General features: G+C 40.1%; 1 pseudogene across 1 annotated transcript in view; it reads right to left on the bottom strand.

Moving 5' to 3' along the window:
• Positions 1-1,299: 1,299 nt before the first annotated feature.
• LOC308367533 overlaps positions 1,300-24,463 on the bottom strand; it is a 307,106-nt pseudogene continuing 283,942 nt past the window's right edge. Inside the window, exons 4-12 of the transcript in view lie at positions 5,068-5,496; positions 4,500-4,685; positions 4,234-4,312; positions 3,813-3,937; positions 3,170-3,377; positions 2,842-2,928; positions 2,299-2,364; positions 1,683-1,768; positions 1,300-1,430 (exon numbers count right to left, since the gene is read on the bottom strand). The product of the transcript in view is annotated as an uncharacterized misc_RNA (transcript). The remainder of the gene's footprint in view (positions 1,431-1,682; positions 1,769-2,298; positions 2,365-2,841; positions 2,929-3,169; positions 3,378-3,812; positions 3,938-4,233; positions 4,313-4,499; positions 4,686-5,067; positions 5,497-24,463) is intronic.

Genomic DNA, 24,463 nt, shown 5'->3' with positions numbered 1-24,463 from the left:
TAGTTATCTCGGTCACTCCTTCAGTGTGCATGATTGTAGATAGTTATCTCGGTCACTCCTTCAGTGTGCATGAGTGTAGATAGTTATCTCGGTCATTCCTTCAGCGTGCATGACTGTAGATAGTTATCTCGGTCGCCCCTAAGGCCCCTCACATATCCCTAGGCCCAGACTTGATGCATATTTAAACCGAGAAAAAAGTAACTCATATCAAGTGTCAATCATTTTGTAGTAGTAGTACATTAGTCTTAATAGCGTGTTATCATGAATATCCTAGTGTTTATCCTGATTGCTAATATTCTACTAATATTCTACCCACACTGGTTATTATACTGATTGTATATAGTCAAGCCACAGAAGCCTTTACAGCTCCATCAACTAATATGAGACTACAGCAGGGGTAACGTGCCCCGATTAAATGCCTATATGACCAGCCCGATTGTGACAGACACAGTTTGGCCAGTCTGTTGGCAAAGGGCTAACCGGTGATGACACTCTGTGATGAAGTAAAACTGGTGAAAATGCCTAATGTTTTTCTCCACTAGTGACCAGAAGAAAATCCACATAAAACGAAATGGTCAACAGACACTGGGTTAAAAACTCCTTGATTTACTATTGAATTTATAAAGTGCATAAAAATACATAATCAGTTTCAGGAAATGTATAACATTACAAAACTGATATTTTCTTCACTCTTTGACATTCCTGAAAATATTACATATGAACTTCTGTGGAAAAGGCCTGCGCAAATAAATGTTATTTCAGACACAGAGTCACTGACGTTTCAAACTTCTCAAACAACTTCTCTTTATCCATCGGTTGGGCTTCGGGCCATTTTTATATTTGTATGACAAATCCATACACAGTTGCCGCTAATATAATTGCTTGTATAATGAAAATCTGCGTGGCTAACAGATCTGCTTTGAGCATATCAGGGAAATCAGAGTAATCAATAACAGTCACAATCCTTATAACGCACAAAACAGTGCGTAAGAATAAAATACGAACAACCCGGAACATGGCAAGAAAAAATTAAACAAATAGTCTCTAGGCAAGAAAAGAGTTGGGGGCATTGTCAGTGTTTGGAGAAGATCTCTGAAAGATGTAAGAGTGACCCTTCTCTATGATGATGAGCAGGGGGGGTGTTGGGGTGGTTCAGAGGTCAGGGAAGATCTGACAGCTTGGAAGAGTCTCTATGGTGATGAGCGGGGGTGGTGTTGGGGTGGTTCAGAGGTCAGGGAAGATCTGATAGCTTGGAAGATTCTCTCTGGTGGTGATGAGCAGGGATGGTGTTGGGGTGGTTCAGAGGTCAGGGAAGATCTCTGACAGCTTGTAAGACTGTCGCTGCTCTGTGGGCTCTTCATCATCCTCACAATCTTTCAGCTCCTCCTCCAGCTTTGGCAAGGTCTTCTCATACAGGGAATCAAGTATGTCTGCCATCAGAGACAGAGGGAGGTTAGAGAAGGGGACAGACAGAGAGACAATGCGGCAGAGGAAAAAGAGCAAGACAGAAGAAAGGAGAAGATGGAGAAGCAGAGGAGAAGGGAAGACATTGTGAAATTGTTGTTTTCATGATGTAGTGCTTTTCTCAAACCCGAGGTCACTTTTGCAAACTCCACCAGAAAACAGACAACAGTATTAAACATGACAGAGAGATACATGAACCAGCAGTGGTCAGTACTCACCACAGAAAGACTTCTTGTTCCAGTCTGTTACATTGGTCACCTTCAGCCGGTGGAACTTCTTTTGTAAGAAGTAAGGTGGGGTGTTGCTTCATAGAGAAATCACAGGAAACTTTCACTCAACATCTCACTCAAATATCACACTAACACACAACTCACTCAAATATCACACTAACACACAACTCACTCAAATATCCCACTAACACACAATTCACTTAAATATCACACTAATACACTATTCTTGTGACTAACAGCCAGGTCAAACAGTAGGTCCAATGCCAATAGGCCAACTCATATTGATTATGACCTTAGCAGGACAGGAAGTAATCAGCACTCAAGAACAGAAGCGTTGTACTTGTCCGTCTCCCATGTACTTGCTAACATGAGCCCCCTACATGGCCCCACAACCAACACAACCAAACATTTAGTTTTATGTAATGTACACTGCACTATGTTGTCTATTTATTTCATTTATTTATTTATTTTTCAAATTTGTATTAATTTATTTAGTTATGTTTATGTATATTCTTGAATCCTATTCCTACTGCCTTGCTGCTTTGACAATTGAATTTCCCTCACAGGATTAATAAAAGTTTCTCTATGTATCTATCTCTCTTACCCAAAGAGATGAGTGAAGTCATCCCAGACAATGTCTGAACATTCCTCCACAGCCATTTCATTGATCCTGGTCGGGGCACACAGAAACTGGGTTAACTTCAGAAATAAGGTGACCACAGGAGATTCTCACACAAGTGGGATTTCTTGAATGTTCAAACGGAGATATTTCAATAGAAAATCTAATCTTGATAACTTAAAGCAGCTGTTTCGATAACAGAGTGAAGATAGAGAGAGACAGGTGAAGCTTGAGAAGTGAGGCTTAAGGAAGTTGCCATTTGGATGAGAGTTAGTGGTTATCTGTCTTTGCCCACCAGACAGAGAGAAGGAGGGCAAGACAGAGGACCAGGACAAGATGGCAGACAGGTAACCATAGTAACAGTCTGAAACATTCGCTTTGATCAGCTGGATCTACACCTAACCAGAGTTATAGTATGAAACATACGCTTTGATCAGCTGGATCTTCAGGTAACCATATTAACAGTCTGAATCATTCGCTTTGATCAGCTGGATCTACACGTAACCATAGTAACAGCGTGAAACATACGCTTTGATCAGCTGGATCTGCCCTTCTATGTTCTTCCTCCCGTTGATCTTTCCACCAGTCTTCATTTTACCCTTTAGGTAAGTAAACCTACACAACACAGGCAGGGAGAGCATCAACACGGTTTCTCTTAGCTCACAAAGGCAAGGATAACCCACACACACACACACGCACGCACGCACGATCTGCATATGGTCTCTGTGTTGAAGGAAAACTCTTCCCTGCTAGTGTTGTCTATGTTCTGATGGATTATTCAGCCGGTCAGAGTAAAATGTACCTGAACTGAACATGTTTGTGTGCAATGTGATGTGACTGTCACATGAGCTCTCACCACTTATCCTTGCAATGCAATCAGCTGCGAGTCTTGACCTGCTTGGCCACACGAAACCAGGGCAGTTTCTTATACAAGTCCATTTTCTGGATGACCGCAGACCTGTCACCCCCCTCTCCTCCAGGCTCAGCCTTCTTCAGCAGCAGCTGGTGTAAACACGTCAGGAGGACTTTCAACTCTGGCTCTGACCATGCCCCATAATTCTCACCTAAGGGACAGAACGTGTCAAAGCATAAAACAAGAATGGGACCTCATTCGTCTGCATTAGTTTTAATGTCTACCTACCCTGTGTCTTTCAGTTTATGTACTGCCCATCTAGCTGGCTGCCAATCACACAATTAGCTTAAAAGGTACAAGCCACAATTCTAGAAAATGGTTATTAATATTTAAGCTTAACCGCCAGTCACATTACACCCCTCCCTTTCAGCCTAACCCTGAAGTAATGCATTGATTGCCTGGAAATGATTTATGGCTGGAATTCACTGTTTGCCACAAATTACTCTGTACAAACATCAGATTTCTTTTCAGAGCAAACACTGAAAGGACAGCTATTGGACCATGAAGAGGAATTAGTGTATGGGATTAGATTCCCGGACTGAACCTTTATCACTATGCATGTTCTGGTGTGCATATGATCACTCACACATCACTTTAAAGCGTTTCTGCACGGCTGAACAACCGCGGCCCATCTTGTCTGATATGGTCGTCCAGTTTGACCCATGCAGCTTATACAGTTCCTTCAAGTTCTTGTTCTCATCTTCTGTAAACCTGCGGATGAGGGACACAGTCATAACACTGAAGACACACACCCAACATGATGCTGCTCTCACACAAACTCGTCCACGTACACGCACACAAACAAACACACACAGAGTCATAACACTGATGAAACACACCCAACATGACGCTGCAGTTTCATAAAAAACAGACACACACACACCCACTGAACCCCACTGTGCTGCTCACCTGGTGGAGGAACTTTAAGTAACCTGAGGCCACATCAAAATGTCTGTCGGGGCACATTTCTTTATAAAGAGAACCGTTTTTTGAGAAGAAAGGTTTACCTCCCCTTGTAATTCTCCCTGTTGCACATCCTCCTGGCTCGGTCGTGTATACTCATCCAGGAACGAGGGATCCCAGCCACTGATCAGGCACAGGAAACCATTTACTGCTGCACTGCAGGTTGAACTGTTGTACACCTCTAACTTACAGTCACTTGATACAATTTGAAAAGTCACATCTAAAAAAAATAGTCACTCAACAAACTCGGCCTGTGTCACTCACATGTCTCATGCTCATACATGACATGACATCTGATATCTATACTCACATAAACTCCTGACGAAGTTGAACTTCCTCTTCAGCCTTTGGATGGTAACCATCTCATCTGGGAAGCGTTGGGGTCTAAAAAGCTTGAACTCGCTGTCGATCCCAGAAACGTCCAGGAAGTCCTTTACGTTCTGTTTCAGCTGCTTGTTCTCGGCCGCAGTGAACCACCCCGTTCGCAGAGGGATCCCTGTGGCATGGTGGGGGCAGAGGGAAAGCAGTAAACCCAAAAACCCTGGATCACATGACTGAAGTTATCCCTCAAGTGGTCAGTGGTCCTTCAACTTCTCAAACACAGTCCACCCAAAAATCTAAATGATGGACAACACATGAACCCGGTATGACATTTTTAACTCAGGATGTCATTACATACCATACCAGAATCATGCAACTATGCACTGAGAAAACATTCTGGGCAACATATACATAACTCTGCTGCAGGCCTCACATATTCCCTATGGCCTGAAGAGATAAACTCATTTGCCCCAAAATGTAAACTTAATCACCCTGTTTTACAGTGCACTGCAGGCTTTGGATACTCCCAATGGCTAAAATAAAGCTTGCTTACTCACCTTGCTTCTTGTATACCCTGAAGCGGGGCAGGTCATACCTGATGACAGTCTGAACATGGACGGTGCTGCAAAACGTGTAGTCAGGCAGGAACTCTAGGATCTCCTGCCTGATGGCATCGTCCATTTCCAGCACATGCGCTTCAGGCACATAATCTGGGTGAAGCTGCGCGTCTGTGGGAGAGTGTGTGTCTGCAGCAGGCTGTGTGTGTGTCTTTCTGACCTTCGCCTTGCGCTTCAATCGTTTCTGGGGGACTGGTTCACGGTTGGTTTGCACTGCTGTGAGTGCCACCTCTGCTTCTGTCGTCTGTCCAGGACGGTCTGGCTCTTCAATTCTCCTTTTCTTCGTCGTCTTTTTCTTCACCTCTCTCTCCTGAGCAGCAGCAGCAGCAGCATCAGCATCTGCAGCCTCTCGTGTCACACTTACGTTCTCTGCATCGCGTTTTCTTCCCTTTTTGATTTGCCCTTCTCTTGTGGTCACCTCAAGTACGTTTTCCCCCTATAACAGCGTGAATAAAGGAACATGGACATGCAAGTGTCTTCACTGAATCTTTGTGCCACTTAAAACGGATCTGCATTTTACTTCAAAATGTAGAGAGGAAAAGTCATCTGAGAATTTATTTCATTGTGATAATAAATATCTTAAATGAAAATTAAAGTTAAATTAATTAAATCAGTATTTCGATGAAATCTACACATCTGTATTTTCTTCTCGAGCAAGATATGCTTGTTCAATGGCTGGGTATGTTCAGTAATTTGAACGTAGATAGCTAGCTAATGTTCAGGAATTTACAGACAGTAGTTAGGCATATGTTAACGCACACAATGTAAGCATCATGTTACAATGTTGTAAACTAAACTAGCATAGCCAGTGTGTTAAATAAATAAAGCATTGTTGTTCTGCCTAGACAACCTAAACAGACCAATAGAACTTATGTAAATTTGTGTTTTCTCGGCAATGACTGAGTTGGCACATTTTCACAAAGATGTATCTTACCGCCATCTCGTAGTCTGGAGTTGGTCCTGGGGCACAAAGAATCAAAAGCAAGCAGATTCATATCATCAGTCATCAGCGGCTCATATGTATATGGTTTAGACCCTTAGGTACCATTTCAACAATGTAACAAAGTAAAAGTCCTGGATGAAAAAGCCTAGTTAAGTCAAAGTATATTAGCCTCAAAATGTAGTTTCGGTATTAAAAATTATTAGTGAAAGTACTAGTTTGGTCGCTCTGAGCGATATGATTATAAACAACATTTAAGATTATGATACTGAAGCACCAGTTTGTAAGCAGCATGTTAATGTTGTAGCTTTTGGTCTCAGCAGTGGGGAGAATGTTTTTGTATTTAGTCATGTGTAACCAAGGTTAACTATAATATTTTAGATTCTGTAAATATGAATAAATAGTGAGCAATAGTCTAATAATAAGCATTTTGTATTGGACGGATATTTATAAGTACTTTATGAATTTAGTATATGAATTTAGTATATTGTAATTAATTAAATTAAATGTAATGTTGGAGCGCCCTCTGCAGGACGTAGCGCGTGCCTAATAGCTCGCGCAGCTTTTATTTTGAAAGAAGAAAAAAGACGTTGAGACTAACAGAGAAAAATACGGTTTCAGAGGCTACGGTCACTTTTCCAACGGTTCAACTCTTTAAACTAACAAGAAGTTAGCGGTTTGATGACATAAGTATTGAGAAGAATCAGTTCAATGATATTTTGACGTTTTATTATTTTATACAAGGTTATTGAAAGTTTACAGTTTAAGTTTTAATTTATGATTGATGTTTTGATAACGGATCGCTAACGTGTAGCCTAGCCAGCTAGCTACAGCAAACGAGATCAGGATCGGCTGGATGTTTCTTCAATGATTTTTTGGTTTGAATACCGTACCTTGATCGAGACGAGGATTGTCCTCCTGGAGTAATGATTACTGGATTTTAACTGACTGGCTGACTGACTAAATACCCGAACTGGAACGACAACTGGATGGCGAGCTTCCCACCGAACTAGACACAAGTGACAGTTGCTAGCTGCGTAGCTGAAGACCAACGGAACCGTAAGACTATATGTTTTTAATTTAAGAAGAAACCCAATGAAGTCTGATACTTTGAACATCGATTGGATATTTGAATGTATTAATTGTAAATGAAATTATTTATTTATGCTCAATGCTATTTACTATAAATGTATAGCCTGTATAATTGTGTTAGGTTAAGATTTGCGTGATCATTTAAATGAGATAAACCGTATTTATTAGATAAATAATATAATAATATAATATATGATTAATCTAGATAATTAAATTATTTATTTATGTATTAACTATTTATTAAATGCTATACATAATTTATATTAAAAGATAACTACATTTAACTCTTGTAAAGATTATAAAATAGAGATAAATAAGAAGCAAATAGATTATAAAATAGAGATAAATAAGAAGCAAATAGATTATAAAATAGAGATAAATAGGAACAAATAGATTATAAAATAGAGATAAATAGGAACAAATAGATTATAAAATAGAGATAAATAGGAACAAATTGGAATTAATAAAGAGTTTGAGGTTGATTTAAGGTTCTGATATTGAGTTATTTTGATGAATGTTTTTATTTTACATTTTCTAAATGTTGACAGATTTGAGCCTTGTATACAGTATGTGTAAATAATAATTTGTCACTAAAATCTTATAATTATAAAACCCTGTTGTGGTGATTTGACTGCGCACCTGAAAAGAACAGAGATCTTCTGATAGCCCAGATCCAAGAAAGTAAGTAAACAAGTGTTTCAACTATATTGTATGACCACAAGTGTTACACATGGCACTGAACGGTCAGGAGGGGTTGCAATTTTACTAAATAACTGCTCTGGGAAATCAATCGAAGTAAAGGTAGATGACCATGAACACTGGCTGGTAGCTGTAATGAATCTTAACACACATTTGATTTTGATGAATGTATATGGGTACAATAGCCAAAAGAATATAGATTTACTGGAAGGCGTTACACAGGAAATTCAAAAATGCAGGGCTCTACAGTGCGAGTATTTCACTCGCATATGCGCCTAAAAATAGGTACGTGCGAACTTGAAAAATTATTTACGAGCACAGTGTGCGAGTGACAGACAGTTGTCAATACAGCGCCAAAAAGTGAAGCATTCCATTGATTTCACATGGAAACAAGTGACAGGGTTGCGACTGATGTGAACATATCAAGAAGACGCGCTGAACTTCCTGCAAATGAGAACGACGATTCGCAACCAATGGGCCAGAGCCATATAAAAAGAGAGTACCGTAAATCCTCAAATAGTGGCTGGGGCTTGTATTTACTTAGGCTGCACAGCGCACCGGCCTTTATTTGGGGCAGGACTTTATTTCTTACTTATCTTCTGTTATAGAATTGAATTATTTAAATAATGGGCATAATTGCAGTAGGCTATGGAATTCATTGCATATGCGTTCAACACTTCCTGCACATCGCGTAACGCTTTAGGTCGGGGTGTCAACGTAAAAAATAAACATCGGAGTTATGGTCTCCACTGTCAGTCACGGAGGAAAAGATTTCCAAAGCCTTGAATTAAATCATTTTTCTAGACACTATTATGCTTATCGCGGACTGAAAACATTTATTCAACGAGCTGGTTTGATATCCAGCCTAGTTTTCTTTCTACCTCCACCTGCTAGTCGTAGCCTATCGCATTCCTCTCGGGTCAATGTCAAACTTCTTTGCTGCTTTTTCTCCCGAACGTTCTTCAGCAATCAGCATACACCATCTCTTTGAATTTAATATAAAAGTTACGTAAGTCTACTACTGCTTTATGATCCCTTCTGGAAAAAGTAACCTAGCCAACTAAAACGTTACAGATAAACAACAGTAGGCTATACGATACGTGCATTTAGGCTAAACATTCGCCTAGTAGACCATGAGATTAGCCAACAATATTATATAATATAAATATTAAACATGAGGAGAACATGTATTCTCATATATTTGAATGATAATTCTGTTAATCAAGTATTGCCTTAAATTATTATTTACATTGATTTAATTGGAATTCAGCTGTAGGCATGAGATCTGTATCTTGGAGACTAATTGCATCCACAATTTGGTACTGCAAGCTAGACTACTATGCAGTAGACACAACACAGGAGGTCCCTTGGCCTGAGAAGGGAAGGAGTTTAATGTGGCTATAATATGGAATTTTAAATGTGCCTAAAACTAGACAAAATTGTAATGAGTTTTCGAAAACTAGACTGAAACTAAGAAGGATAACTATGACTAAATGTGACTAAAACTAATATGCATTTTTGTCTTAAGACTGAATCTAAAATATATGCCAAAATGAACACGGAGATAGGGGACCCCATCATCTGCAATTAATTGTTGCTAGCTCTAATCAGATGTACTAACTAGGCTTATAAGAGAAGACTAACTTTGTATGCCAACGAACACCAATAACTAGAACTAATTTGACAGACTATAAACCAATGTGATACACGTGCTCTCTAGCTATACAGTAAAAGTGTTGCTTACGTTAGATACTGAATAATTTGATCAATTTACCAGCTAAATTGCTTTGGAATAACTGAACATGAATGGGGTTAAAAGTTGGAAAATACAATGTTTGGAACTATAGGTCGCAAATGAGTATGACATGCTTTGCTTCCGTGTAAAAAAATCCTGCTGTGCTCCTAAATTTCTTTGTGTGCTCCTACATTTTTTCATTTAGGAGCACATGTGCTCCTTGGGAAAAACCTTAGCGTAGAGCCCTGAAATGTAAACTGTAATTAATGTGAAGATGTAGTAGGAGGTTTATATGAACTTGGTGAATGATGATTGGTTTGACAGATTTCCTCCAAGATGACAGAACCACAACCCCAATAAGCTATTTTATCAATTGTGTCATAAACATGACATACAAGACGCATGGAGACATTTTAATAATAATAATAAAAAAAAAATACTGTTTTCTTGACTGGACTATTGTCTCAGTATCAGACTCCATTCTAGGACAAGTCTCTGAAGCAAGTATGTCTGCAGCTCCCTTGAAAGACCACTCCATTATCTATATTACGCTAAGGCTAAGGTGAATTCCCCTTTCCACCGTGAGTGGTAGCATGGACTATATTTATCACATTGCCCACAAAACCGGGAGAAAGAAACTTTACACTCGTTAGACATTGGAGTCACGGACGGACGGACTCACGCACGCACGAAATGCATGAAATTTGGTACACAATTAGCTTATACCCTACTAAAAGATATTAGAAGGGGTGCCCAAGTGAAACGGCTTTTTCATTTTAATGACATTTAAAGTTGTGACCTAAATCAAGATATGCGTTACCTGTTACAGCAAAACAGACAAAAAGACTTGTGCCCGTATATAGCAGAATCACATCTTTCCCGCCATCTTGGATGAGCGCGCGCACCAGTGCACGACCACAAGTCTTTTTGTCTGTTTTGCTACTTAGAGGGACATTTGTTTAAAACTAGTGCATATCAAAAACAAACATGCATAAATAACTGCTTTATTACTTATTTGGTAAGCATTTCTAGGTAAAATGACCGTTTTGAAAATCGTACCACAGGTAACGCATATCTTGATTTAGGTCAAAACTTAAAATGTCATTAAAATGAAAAAATTACCAGTTTCACTTGGGCATAGGGATGGGCGAAACAAGCTAAAATTCATATCACAATATTTTCCACTGTTTTCCACCGATATCGATATGATATCACGATATATGAAGGTAAAAAAAATGTAATGCCACTTTAATAGCCATTATTAGCTTAATGTCTAGTTAAGACAAAATATGTCATCATGAAAAGTAAAAATCGAATAATGATCAAATACAATCCATATTTATCTACTGATATGTGCTACAACTAATTTATGTATGATTCCAATCATTTCAAGCAATTTTATTATCAGAAATTGCCTTATTTGCGCATTTATTGTTCAAACAGAGGGGAGACATGTGAGGTGAGGCAGCGACGAGCAGTGCCTCATCTCAGATTGTGCAATCCCTCACCAACTGGGTTGAGCGCATGCAGGGGCGTGTGCCTAGGTTGCCTGGGCAACTGCCCGTTTGCTCTCCTCGAGTGTGTATCTTACGTCTAAAACAGAGCATATATTACCCTTAAAAGTGCCCCTCCGAAGAAAAAAAAATAAATACAATAAATATAATATAGTACACTTTTACTCGAGGAGGGCAAACGGGGAGTTGCCCAAGAATTTCATGATGGTTACATTTCGAAATCCTATCACTATTTTGGGTGTTGTTGTTTGGGTGTTGTAGAGTGCAGAATGCCTACTGAAAAGAGGAGGACTCAGGAGAGAGAGAGAGAAGCAGCTTAAAGAAGCAGCAAAGGGGAGCACATGATCCCTCTAGGGTTGGCTACAAAAAAGCAAACCAGCAGGTGAGAGAGACATTGAATTGTGTTAAAGATGATAATGCATAGGCTTATTAATTAATGAATTAATCAAACTCATATTTTTAGCCTACTAATGGCAATTTATCATAATTACATTACATTTAAGATGAGGAGCAACCACAAGCCTCCAGACCAGAGGAAAATGCAGACCAGGAGATAAATTCGAAAGGTAGGCCTAAGTGCTGAACACCAAATTTGAGATAAAATGACCATCCTAGAAAGTACAGGGATAAAGAGACACATGCTAAATAATCTTAAAAAAGTATAGGCTTTAAGAGATCCCCACAAAGATCTTGCCTGAACAGAACAAAAGCCGTTTGTCGGGTTCCGGGTGGTGCCCTTTTTCTCAGGCCAGAGCAACTGCCCCTCAAAATTCCTGTGCACGTCCCTGATCGCATGCCTTTTGCTTTCTCATTGTTTGTCACCACTGTAGTATTTGAGGACAGTTGTATTGTAGGTCCTTTCTAGCCATAGAATAGGTCATGTATTTCACGTAGCACTTTCATTTAGACAGAAGTACTGTCTAAATGAAGGGGCCGTTCGAGAGCCTTAAACTGGAATGCCAATCGAAACGTACAATGTTAAAAAAAAAAAAAAAAAAGGGAGACCAATACCGGTGTTGTACCCGATTCAGCACCCCCGTCAGAATATGCACCCCCTTGACGCACCACTCGCAGTTCGCCTAAACAAACGCAGGGAAAAATACTATACTACGATTTCATTATTTGTGAAAGAGATGGAAGAGAAGAACACAAGTGATTACAGTCTTTAGAACTGTTCTAAAGAGTACAAACAACCGATGTTTTTCTATGCACCCCCTTGACGCACCACTCGCTTGATCGGAAAGGAAAGCAGTTCGCCTAAATAAACGCATGGAAAAATACTATAGCCTACTACGATTTCATTATTTGTGAAAGAGATGGAAGAGAAGAACACAAGTGATTACAGTCTTTAGAACTGTTCTAAAGAGTACAAACAACCGATGTTTTTCTTCCAAAAGCCTCGGATAATAGCGAACGCAAAAGAACACCTTTTTGTTCTGTGGAAATATATAGCCTACCCCAGCCATGACTACAAAATGAATTAATGTAATTTTGAATGAGCAAGTTGAATGAATTTGACACGGTGTTTCACAAGACTAAATAACGAAATGCAGTTTAGTATCTAACAGGAAGTGCAAATAAGCAGAAAGTGCAGAATATGTGCATATGAATGGCAGTGGTATATACATAATGAGATAGTATAAGATACAGTATGATACAGTACTCTGTTTACTCATACTAGTCCCATGTCTGTACTCTGAAAAGCATTTGATGATCGGATCAACAGAATTATTTTAAAGGAGGGGGTGCATATCACGACAGGCCTATTTTCACACCAGTCAGAATAAGCACCCCCTGTTCAATTCTACTAGGAAGGTGTCACATGCATGAAACTCACTCTGCTTACTCATACTAGTCCCTTGGCTGTACTCTGAAAAGCATTTGATGTTGGAGTCAACAGAATTCTTTTAAGGGGGGTGCTTATTCTGACATCAAACATGGGCTCATTCCTAAAACACATATGAATGAGAAGTAAAGAAATTAATAAGTGTTGTGATTGTGTGCACATACAACAGAATGCAGATTAAATGTTTACTTAAATATCTTATAGCTGACATCAAACATGGGCTCATTCCTAAAACACATATGAATGAGAAGTAAATAAATTAATAAGTGTTGTGATTGTGTGCACATACAACAGAATGCAGATTAAATGTTTACTTAAATATCTTATAGCTGACATCAAACATGGGCTCATTCCTTAAACACATATGAATGAGAAGTAAAGAAATGAATAAGTGTTGTGATTGTGTGCACATACAACAGAATGCAGATGAAATGTTAAGTTAGTAGCTCCTTGAAATGCAATTTAATAAATAACACACTGTTATTTCTCAGTTTTTTCAGGCTTCGTCAAAAACCTGGTGTACAACCGATTGTAACAGCTTTTGTGGAACTGCACCTCCAGAGCCACACAATCTTTGTCTTTTATATGCAAAAGAATACTTTGGTCGTCCTTAAACTCGGCAGCTTTCTGCAATTGGCTTTAATGAAACAAAAAGGATGGCTCAATGAGTTTGTTGACATATCTCTCACACATAATTGTACCTTTCAGTCACTCAACCACCGTGTGTGTGTGTGTGTGTGTGTGTGTGTGTGTGTGTGTGTGTGTGTGTTTACCTGCTGTTAATGTTTCAGCCTTTCATATTACGCTCTGAAGACTCTAGTTCGGCATAAAACAAAGACATATAGACAATCGACTGGAATTTCAGCGACAAACTTTTTTTTGGTAAATAATCACGACTCGTTCTTTTTTATAAGCTAAAGATTGTGTAGATGCCAGTGAGTGGAGCGGGATTCATTTTCTAAAGGACTTTTCGTGCTTCACCTTGCGGCCTATGAGGGGTGTTTCATGTAACGTTTGTTATGAATGTTTATTAATATCATGGGTCGTATGTGTAAGAGCTGTAAATATGGTAAATGTATTGTTGATGGATCATAGGTGAACTTGGTGGTGAATTGGTGTATTTGTTAATGTAATGTATTATGTGCATTACAGGACTAACCCCACTGACATGGTTAGATCCAATTGGATTTTTTTGGTCCAGCCCAATGGGCAGCATTATTTAACATGCCTCATTCCTTTGGAAGGGGTGGTAGAGAGGAGTACTTGTTGATGTGAGGTGAATGCAATAACATGCTATTGAAATATGGTTGGAATATTGTTGCATTGCTGTGTAAAGTAAGCTAGTTTTGAGAACTGTTTAACTACATATTTATGTTTGTTTGTATATATGTTTGGTGTTGGAGCCAAATAAATACCAATATATATTTTTGTATAAAATCTATCCTCTCTTTGTTTGTGTTTGTTCCTCTTCACCACTATCTCCAGTCGCCGCATCACAATAACTTGGGGTGACCGAGCGGTCACTCACAGGCCACAAGAACAACAAACTCACTCTAGTGGCTACTGTAAGTTTAACTCATACTTGCTAACACATGAACCATATTTTACAAATATTACACAACGTATTACTGAAGTTCAACAAATGGGAAGTTTCACTTAAAATATAATGTAAGACAATGCTCTATTACATACAGTAAATAACTTAAAAAACGACAGGGATTGTACCATCCTTTCCTACTCAAATTTTTGTTTAAGATATAATATAATGTGTATTTTACAATCTTGTAGGGGATATTCCTAAGAGTTTACTACACTTACTATCAAATCATCTGAGGTATGTTGGGGAGGGGAAACCTCAGCCTCCGGAGGAAGTACAACCGCTGCCTAGATGCCTTTGTCAGATGTTGTGTGTGGAGGGTCCATGTTAGGTCCTCAGTGAGCTGCACCCCCAGATACTTAAAACGGGGTGTAATATTCACATTGAATATTATTTGATATGTTCCTGCTGGCCAATCAGTGCGCCTCATGATATGTTGCATTCCTACTGCGCATCCTCAGTGTGCGTTTAGAGTGAGACGTGACCCAGCCAGGTCACACATTATGTTACTCCTGCATCAGTACTAATAAAATACAGTTTATAGCACGTCAGTTTGCCTTTGTCTTGTAGACAATTAGGGCCAGATTGTTGGACTAACACCATGGTGCCAGGTCTGCCACTTGGTTCTGGTAGGGCGGCTTGTTGTTCTCGAGATGATGTGGTCGGAAAATTTGATGATGGAGGTTGAGCTCTCGGAGTCATATGTGTAAATGTTGTAGAGCAGCGGGCTCAGAACGCACCCCTGGGGGAAACCTATGTTGAGGGTCGGCGGCCCAGAGGTTACACCAACCCTATCCCTCCCCCCACCCTCACCACCTGGAGGCGGTCAGTCATAGACATAAGAATAGACCCTTACCCTTATTCTATGTCTATGCGGTCAGTGTGGAATCTCACCCAGTTGCACATTTGGGTGTTGATCCCCAGCGACCTCATCTCGACAACCAGGCCGAGGGGGACTAATACTATGGTATTGAATGCTGAACTGTAATCAATGAACAGCATCCTCACATTTTGCTTGGTCTGGGTTAATGGTTTTTGCTTAATTGTTCAGAAAATGTGTCTACTTACTTACCTCAACATGGTGAATAATGGCTTTGGCTTAATGTTTCTTTGAAGAAGAACTTACCCTGTGAACATTACCACTGGTCACATCAGACATGTATTATCTGTAAGGATTCTGGAGGGTGTCATTCCCTTTTGAGCCATAAGGGGTCCTCAGGACTTGTTTTTGGTATACATTTCTTACTTCACCTGTGACTGATCTGTATGTTACTGTTTTCGCCTGAGCCTCGTGACATGTTGGCCTATACAAGCTACCTGTCTGCCCTCATTCTCTTCTCAGTGTTAAGATGTTAGCAGTGAATTTTGTTTCTTGACTTCGCCTGCTCTGTAACTTGTATACATGAGAACATTTTGGGGATATTTAGGGATGTTTTCCCTTTATGCCAGTTCGTCAGTAAAAGCCGTTAAATTGACTATTGCCTCCGACGTTTGGTCTTTACTTTCAAAGATGCAGCTAAATGCAGCATTGTTGATTATTTATTTATAACTTGACAGATAATCTTATTTTGGGGGTCACCAGTGTGCATAGTAATTGAGTAATTGTACTTTGTTACTGTACTTCAAGATCTTTAGAATTCAAATTCAATAATTTTAGCAATTGTTACTGTTAACACTACATTAATATAGAAATGTTATACCCTTTACTCAATTTAAGTTGACACCGATCTTAACTCATTATATTTTGTGCACCACCCTATTTATTGCTCAGTGAAAACTCTACAGACCAAATTTAATGTCACAACCAATGTGGCCTTAATTACTTTATCTTTATTACTCCAAAATAAATGATATACAACGACATAAGCTAGCACATGAACACCCATTGGAAGGTTTGGCTGATCAAATAGTCATTGCAGGTGAAGTCATTGGCTAATGTTTATTGGTAAATGTAAACTATTGCACTCATACCAGCATTTCAGAAGGGGGAGAATGCAATGTGTTCACGCTATTATTTTTTCCTCACAATCACTGTTAACAAGATGTCATAATGCTGAACATGTTAAAAGACCAAGTGAAGATCTTAATCTTGGGCCCATATTTTATATGTATTATTTAATCACAGTGAAAATTACAAACCATTATCTTAAGAGTTTGCACTTGTTACAACTTGCCCTATGAGGGAGTAAACTCACACATTGGGTAAGTTGTCACATTGGATTATCAAACTAAAAATATTCAACTTACTGGACTCAACACCTTAAGTCAACATAAAAGTATCCAACCATTTGTTGAATCAATCAGAAGAACCAGAAACAGTTTTTCCTCATCTAATAGAGTCCTCTGTGATATGGTTTAGAGGTCAGGGAAGATCTCTGCCAGCTTGGAAGAGTCTCTATGGTGATGAGCGGGGGGGGTGGTTCAGAGGTCAGGGAAGATCTCTGACAGCTTGGAAGAGTCTCTATGGTGATGAGCGGGGGGGAGGGGGTGGTGGTTCAGAGGTCAGGGAAGATCTCTGACAGCTTGTAAGAGTCTCGCTGCTCTGTGGGCTCTTCATCATCCACACAATCCTTCAGCTCCTCCTCCAGCTTTGGCAGGGTCTGCTCATACAGGAAATCAATGATGTCTGCCATCAGAGACAGAGGGAGGTTAGAGAAGGGGACAGACAGAGACAATGCCATCAGAGACAGAGGGAGGTTAGAGAAGGGGACAGACAGAGAGACAATGCCATCAGAGACAGAGGGAGGTTAGAGAAGGGGACAGACAGAGAGACACTGCGGCAGAGGAAGAAGAGCAACACAGAAGAAAGGAGAAGATGGAGAAGCAGAGGAGAAGGGAAGACATTGTGAAATTGTTGTTTTCGTGATGTAGTGCTTTTCTCAAACCCAAGGTCACTTTTGCAAACTCCACCAGAAAACAGACTACAGTCTTAAACATGAACGAGAGAGATACATGAACCAGCAGGGGGCAGTACTCACCACAGAAAGACTTCCTGTTCCAATCTGTAACATTGGTCACCTTCAGCTGGTGGAACTTCTTTTGTAAGAAGTAAGGTGGGGTGTTGCTGCATAGAGAAATCACAGGAAACTTTCACTTAACATCACAATAACACACAACTCACTCAAATATCACACTCACACACAACTCACTCAAATATCACACTCACACACAACTCTCTCAAATATCACACTAACACACAATTCACTCAAATATCACACTATCACACAACTCACTCAAATATCACACTCACACACAACTAGGGATGAGAACCTTTACGATTTGAATGATTCCGGTTCCTTATCGATTCCTGCTTATCGATTCGAATTCTTATCGATTCTCTTATCGATTCTTATTGGGTAAGGGGTGAAAAAAGAGCACAAACGGGTTTTTTACATTAATGTTCTTTTATATAAATTTCTAGAATGCTGCACACACCATAAACAGAATGTTTACATAAATAACTAAACTTTTATTAAAAAACAGACATTCTTGCCACTAAATATAAAACAACAATATTTAAATGCATGGTGAGAGTGTCAACTCTAAAGCTATACATTGACATTGCAGAGCACTGTTGATTGCTATTTCACTCATTTATACTGTATAGATGAGTGTGAGTGAATGAGTGAAATAGCAAACAACCCCTATACAACCCTTCCTCTGCTACCTACTGATCTTTCTTTTCCAGAGCAGATACCTCAGGAAATGTCTCATAATTGTTGGAACATTACAATGCATCCAGGTTTAGTTTAAGTTAGTCCAATCTAAACCCCTCCCTCATTGCACTCTTGAGATAAACTAAATCTGGCAATAAAATGGCACTAACAAAATCGTTGAATTTTCTGATCTGACATGAAGCCCTTGTTATTGAGTAAACTAAAGGACTGTATATTTTCTTGTAGGTTGCTTGGTTGTATGGCTAATTGCGAACTATTATGCTTAACGCTTCTAATAGCAATGTAGAACCCACTACAAACACAATAACGTACTGAAACATACTTACTTGTATCATGCACACAATGCCTCACATACGTATTTGAACAAAGATGATTCGCAAACTAGGCACTCAGTATATTTAAAACTTAACTATTGCTGCCAATGAATTGAAAGAGAAACGTATCCATATCTAGGGAGCTGCACGCGTTGCTAGGCAACGCCATTATTAACGGAGTCTTTTGCGCTTCATCCCTGACTTACCAAGGTAAAGTCCTCAAAATGTTTTATCATAACGGTGTTACTCGTGTGTTATCAGCAAACTTTCTAGAACCAACAGAGGGGAGGCAAGCACTGCCTCTGCCTCAAGCCAACGGCTGAAAATAGAAGATTCTACAGCTAAGCTAGCCTACGTTATATGACAATGTCCAACATCGCCCATTCTGTTAAGCAATTAAATGCTAAGTTTAGTTATGGCTAACACGACAACGCAAACGTTTGCTGATAACACACGAGTAACACCGTTATGATAAAACATTTTGAGGAGTTTACCTTGGTAAGTTAGGGATGAAGCGCCGTCGTTAGTTGAGCTGCTGCAGGCATCAAAAACATGACAATCTTGTAATTTAATACCATGTTGTGTGCTCAAGTGCTTATTCATAGTAGATGTACCTCCTCCCTTTGACAAAATACATGTTTTACAGACGTTACAAGTGACCATGTTTGCATTTGTTCGAGTGAAATAAAGCCACACTTTAGATCGCTTCAGTCTAGTTGCCATTTCTGCTGCGGTCTGATTTTTTAAAGGAAGAGTTCGCGCATGCGCAAACGGCACAGAGGTCCGTTTACAGACCCGGTTTTGAATTTGGCTAACGATTCCAAAGATTCGGCTCATTAGGAACCGGTTCTAAACAAGAACCGGGTTTCGGTTCCCATCCCTACACACAACTCACTCAAATATCACACTAACACACAATTCACTTAAATATCACACTAACACACAACTCACTGAAATATCACACTAACACACAACTCACTGAAATATCACACTAACACACAACTCACTGAAATATCACACTAACACACAACTCACTGAAATATCACACTAATACACTATTCTTGTGTTTAACAGCCGGGTCAAACAGTAGTTTCAATGCCAATAGGCCAACCCATATTGATTATGACCTTTGCAGGACAGGAAGTAATCAGCACTCAAGAACAGAAGCGTTGTACTTGTCCGTCTCCCATGTACTTGCTAACATGAGCCCCTTACCCAAAGAGATGAGTGAGGTCATCCCAGACTATGTCTGAAGATTCCTCCACAGCCATGTCATTGATCCTGGTCGAGGCACACAGAAACTGGGTTAACTTCAGAAATAAGGTGATCACAGGAGATTCTCACACAAGTGGGATTTCTTGAATGTTCAGACGGAGATATTTCAATAGAAAATCAAATCTTGAGTATTACTTAAAGCAGCTGTTTCGAAAACAGAGTGAAGTTAGAGAGAGACAGGTGAAGCTTGAGAAGTGAGTCTTAAGGAAGTTGCCATTTGGATGAGAGTTAGTGGTTATCTGTCTTTGCCTACCAGACAGAGGCAAGGAGGGCGAGACAGAGGACCAGGACAAGATGGCAGACAGGTAACCATAGTAACAGTCTGAAACATACGCTTTGATCAGCTGGATCTGCCCTTCTATGTTCTTTCTCCCGTTGATCTTTCCACCAGTCTTCATTTTACCCTTAAGGTAAGTCATCCTACACAACACAGGCAGGGAGAGCATCAACACGGTTTCTCTTAGTTCACAAAGGCAAGGACACACACACACACACACACACACGTCAAAGCCGTGACAAACAGAAGCAGGATCTGCATATGGTCTCTGTGTTGAAGGAAAACTCTTCCCTGCTAGTGTTGTCTATGTTCTGATGGATTATTCAGCCAGTCAGAGAAAAATGTACCTGAACTGAACTGAACTGAACATGTTTTGTGGGCATGTGATGTGATTTGTCACATGAGCTCTCACCACTTCTCCTTGCACTGCATCCAGCTGCGAGTCTTGACCTGCTTGGCCACACGATTCCAGGGCAGTGTCTTATACAAGTCCATTTTCTGGATGACCGCAGACCCGTCACCCCCCTCTCCTCCAGGCTCAGCCTTCTTCAGCAGCTGCTGGTGTAAACACGTCAGGAGGACCTTCAACTCTGGCTCTGACCATGCCCCATAATTCTCACCTAAGGGACAGAAAGTGTCAAAGCATAGAACAAGACTGGGTCAGTATTCAAAGACCTCATTCGTCTGCATTAGTTTTAATGTCTACCTACCCTGTGTCTATCAGTTTATGTACTGTCCAGCTGGCTGCCAATCACACAATTAGCTTAAAGCAGGCATGAAAACAGGTAAGGGGTGAAAAAGGTGAGGAGGATATTACCCCTCTAGGCGGGTCTGGGGGCAAGCTCCCCCGTAAGCAAAATTTAAATATTCCATATTTTAAAGCATCAATCGGATGCATTTTGAGATGCTGTTTTTCCAACTGGAGAAACTTGACTTCAGCCTTGAGTCAAAAATGATTATGGCCTCCTTACTAAGTATTATGCAAGCCATTTCATGCCAGTCTGTCACTGGGTCTAACATTTACAGTCTATGAGGCACAATGTGGTATAAGCACCACAAATGGCTTAATGCATAACCCCCACAAGCAATGTTGGACATGCTGTAACTTAACTGGTCTACTCTTTCATCATGATTGACAGCCAATACAATGTTATGATTTCAATATTTTTTTTTGGCAAGGCCCTTTGCGTTCTGTTTGGCAGGTGCTTTGCACGTGGTCAATTCCCCACTCACAGCCATATCATCCAGTTATTCAACATAATAAATCAGCAGCGAAGAAAACAATACAATCATATTTTCTTGACAAGAATTCCATAAATGAAAAGAGATCTTTACATTTGGCATCATTAAGCACTTGTCAAGAATATATACAGTGTATACAGTACCAGTCAAAAGTTTTGACACACCTTTAATTATTTTGAGAAATGTTGTCTTTACTTTTATTATTTTCTATATTGTTGATTAATACTGAATACATTTAAACTACGAAAGAACACATATAGAATGATGCACTAAACAAAAAAACTGTTATCTACCCTGTAGAAAATAAAAAACTTAAAAATAAGAAGTTGTGTCCAAACTTTTGACTGGTACTGTATATGTAAATATATACATATATATAGGCCTATATATATTGAGCAGAGCACCACTGAAGCCTTCCATGTGACTTTGCAGCCATGCTCACCTTTCTTGTCACCAAAGTCATGTCAGTGCTCAGGGTTGCTCTGTATTGGGTCTTGTTTATGGTAACAAGACTGAAAATCGTCATTTGACGTCATGATTTGTATTATACCTGCAAGGCTTGTAGGTTGACTGGCTGCAATAGTAGGAATTAGTTGCTACGTTAGCAAAGACTATTGCAATGGTCACTTTGCCCCAACAGAGCGATTCAAAGTTAGAACAGGGAGTCTCCGTGGCGTTTGAGTTAACGTTTCTGCAGCTAAATGATCTTACTCCATCAGTTATTCACACCGTAGCCGTCTCGTAACCAGGCTAATCACATCATATGCTTGCTACTACGGCTAACTTTTTAATACAAATGTATCTGAAGGTTATACCCCTTGAAATGCATCATCTCACCGTTTATATGCTAACATTACGGTAACATTACGGTTTCACAAATAAGTTATTACGTCTACACGTTTTGGAAAGGATATCTTTCTTTCCTTCTTGCGCGAGCTCTGACTGTAGACAGACAGTCATTGATCAACTGCTTTCCCAGTGTTGCCAGATATAATTAATTATCTTTACCACCACTAGGTGCATGCTTGCAAAAGTACATGTCATCTGAATATGAAAAAGATGTCCAAGATGTCCGTCGCGGGGGAGGGGGCGGGTACACAAAATGCGTGCAGGTTGGCAGGTCTGCGTGTTCGCAGTTCACTGAATATGTGCCCCCCCCCCCCCCCCCCACAAAAATAAAAACTCATCAAATCTTCACGATTCACGTAGGTCACCTATTTTCATTTCAAAACGGCGAATTTCACTGAAAGGTGAGTGATTCTCATGCCTGTTAAAGGTACAGTCCACAATTCTGGAAAATGGTTATAATATTTAAGCTTAACCGCCAGTCACATTAAACCCCTCCCTTTCAGCCTAACCCTGAAGTAATGCATTGATTGCCTGGAAATGATTTATGGCTGGAATTCACTGTTTGCCACAAATTTCTCTGTACAAACATCAGATTTCTTTTCAGAGCAAACACTGAAAGGACAGCTATTGGGCCATGAAGAGCAATTAACTGAAATTGACAATAGGTGTATGGGATTAGATTCGCAGACTGAACCTTTATCACTATGGGTGTTCTGGTGTGAATATGATCACTCACACATCGCGCCAAAGCGACACTTCACGGCTGCGCAACTGCGGCCCATCTTGTCTGATATGGTCATCCAGTTTGACCCATGCTGCCTATACAGTTCCTTCAAGTCCTTGTTTTCATCTTCAGTAAACCTGCGGATGAGGGACAGTCATAACACTGAAAACACCTTTAACATGATGCTGCTCACACGCACACGCACACGCACGCACACGCACACGCACGCACACGCACACGCACACGCACACGCACACGCACACGCACTGAACCCCACTGTGCTGCTCACCTGGTGGAGGAACTTAGTCACCTAAGGCCACATCAAAATGTCTGTCTGGGCACATTTCTTTATAAAGAGAACCAGTTGTTGAGAAGCTTGTGTTTACCTCCCCTTGTAATTCTCCCTGTTGCAGTACCTCCTGGCTCTTAGTAGTATATTTTCCCAGGAACGAGGGATCCCAGCACCTGTTCAGGCATAGGACACTATTCACTGCTGCACTGCAGGCTGGACTGTTGTACACCTCTTAGTTCCAGTCACTTGATACAATTTGACAAGTCACATCTCAAAAAAAAGATTATGTCGGCATGCCAGCAGTGGGCACACTCACAGAACAAACTCCGCCTGTGTCACTCACATGTCTCATGCTCATACATGACATGACATCTGATATCTATACTCACATACACTCCTGAGGAAGTTGAACTTCCTCTTCAGCCTTTTGATGGTAACCATCTCATCTGGGAAGCGTTGGGGTCTAAAAAGCTTGAACTCGCTGTCGATCCCGGAAACGTCCAGGAAGTCCTTCACGTTCTGTTTCAGCTGCTTGTTCTCGGCTGAGGTGAACCGCCCCAGTCGCAGAGGGATCCCTGTGGCATGGTGGGGGCAGAGGGAAAGCAGTAAACCCAAAAACCTTGGATCACATGACTGAAGTTATCCCTAAGTGGTCAGTGGTCCTTCAACTTCTCCAACACATTCCACCCAAAAATCTAAATGATGATGCTAAAAGGATATAGATTTATCCCAATTATCAGAGATTCAGTCAAGTGATGGATTATCAAAATTCAGGTTTTAATCTTACAATGATGATTATCAAAGGTGAAAGACGAGACCAGGTTTCACTAAAGATAGTTAGACCTTGGCTGATTTCACTGACTGCCTGTTGAGAGCTCTTCTGTATTTAACTTAGAAGACATGTGGGAGGGGATGGTTACCAGAATGCTAATTCTTACCTAGGAGACAGAATGGCTAAGATAACTAAGATAATATATATTCATGGGGAGGCCCTGGCCGAGGTGTCATCACTTCCCACAGTGATCAAGGCATACAGCAACTGTGACCATTTGGGTGCTTACAGAATACACAGGAAGCTTTACAATTAACATTATAGAACTTTTGACTGTGGACTACATTGAATAATTTAACTTCTAATTTTCAAATACTATCAATGGACAACACATGAACCCAGTATGACATGTTTACCTCAGGATGCAATAACATACCATACCAGAATCATGCAACTATGCACTGAGAAAACTTCCTATACATAACACTGCT

This window comes from Sprattus sprattus (genome assembly GCF_963457725.1).
Source record: "Sprattus sprattus genome assembly, contig: SUPER_6_unloc_1, whole genome shotgun sequence".
NCBI classification, from domain to species: Eukaryota; Metazoa; Chordata; class Actinopteri; order Clupeiformes; family Clupeidae; genus Sprattus; species Sprattus sprattus.
This window is presented reverse-complemented; position numbering and strand designations above follow the sequence as displayed.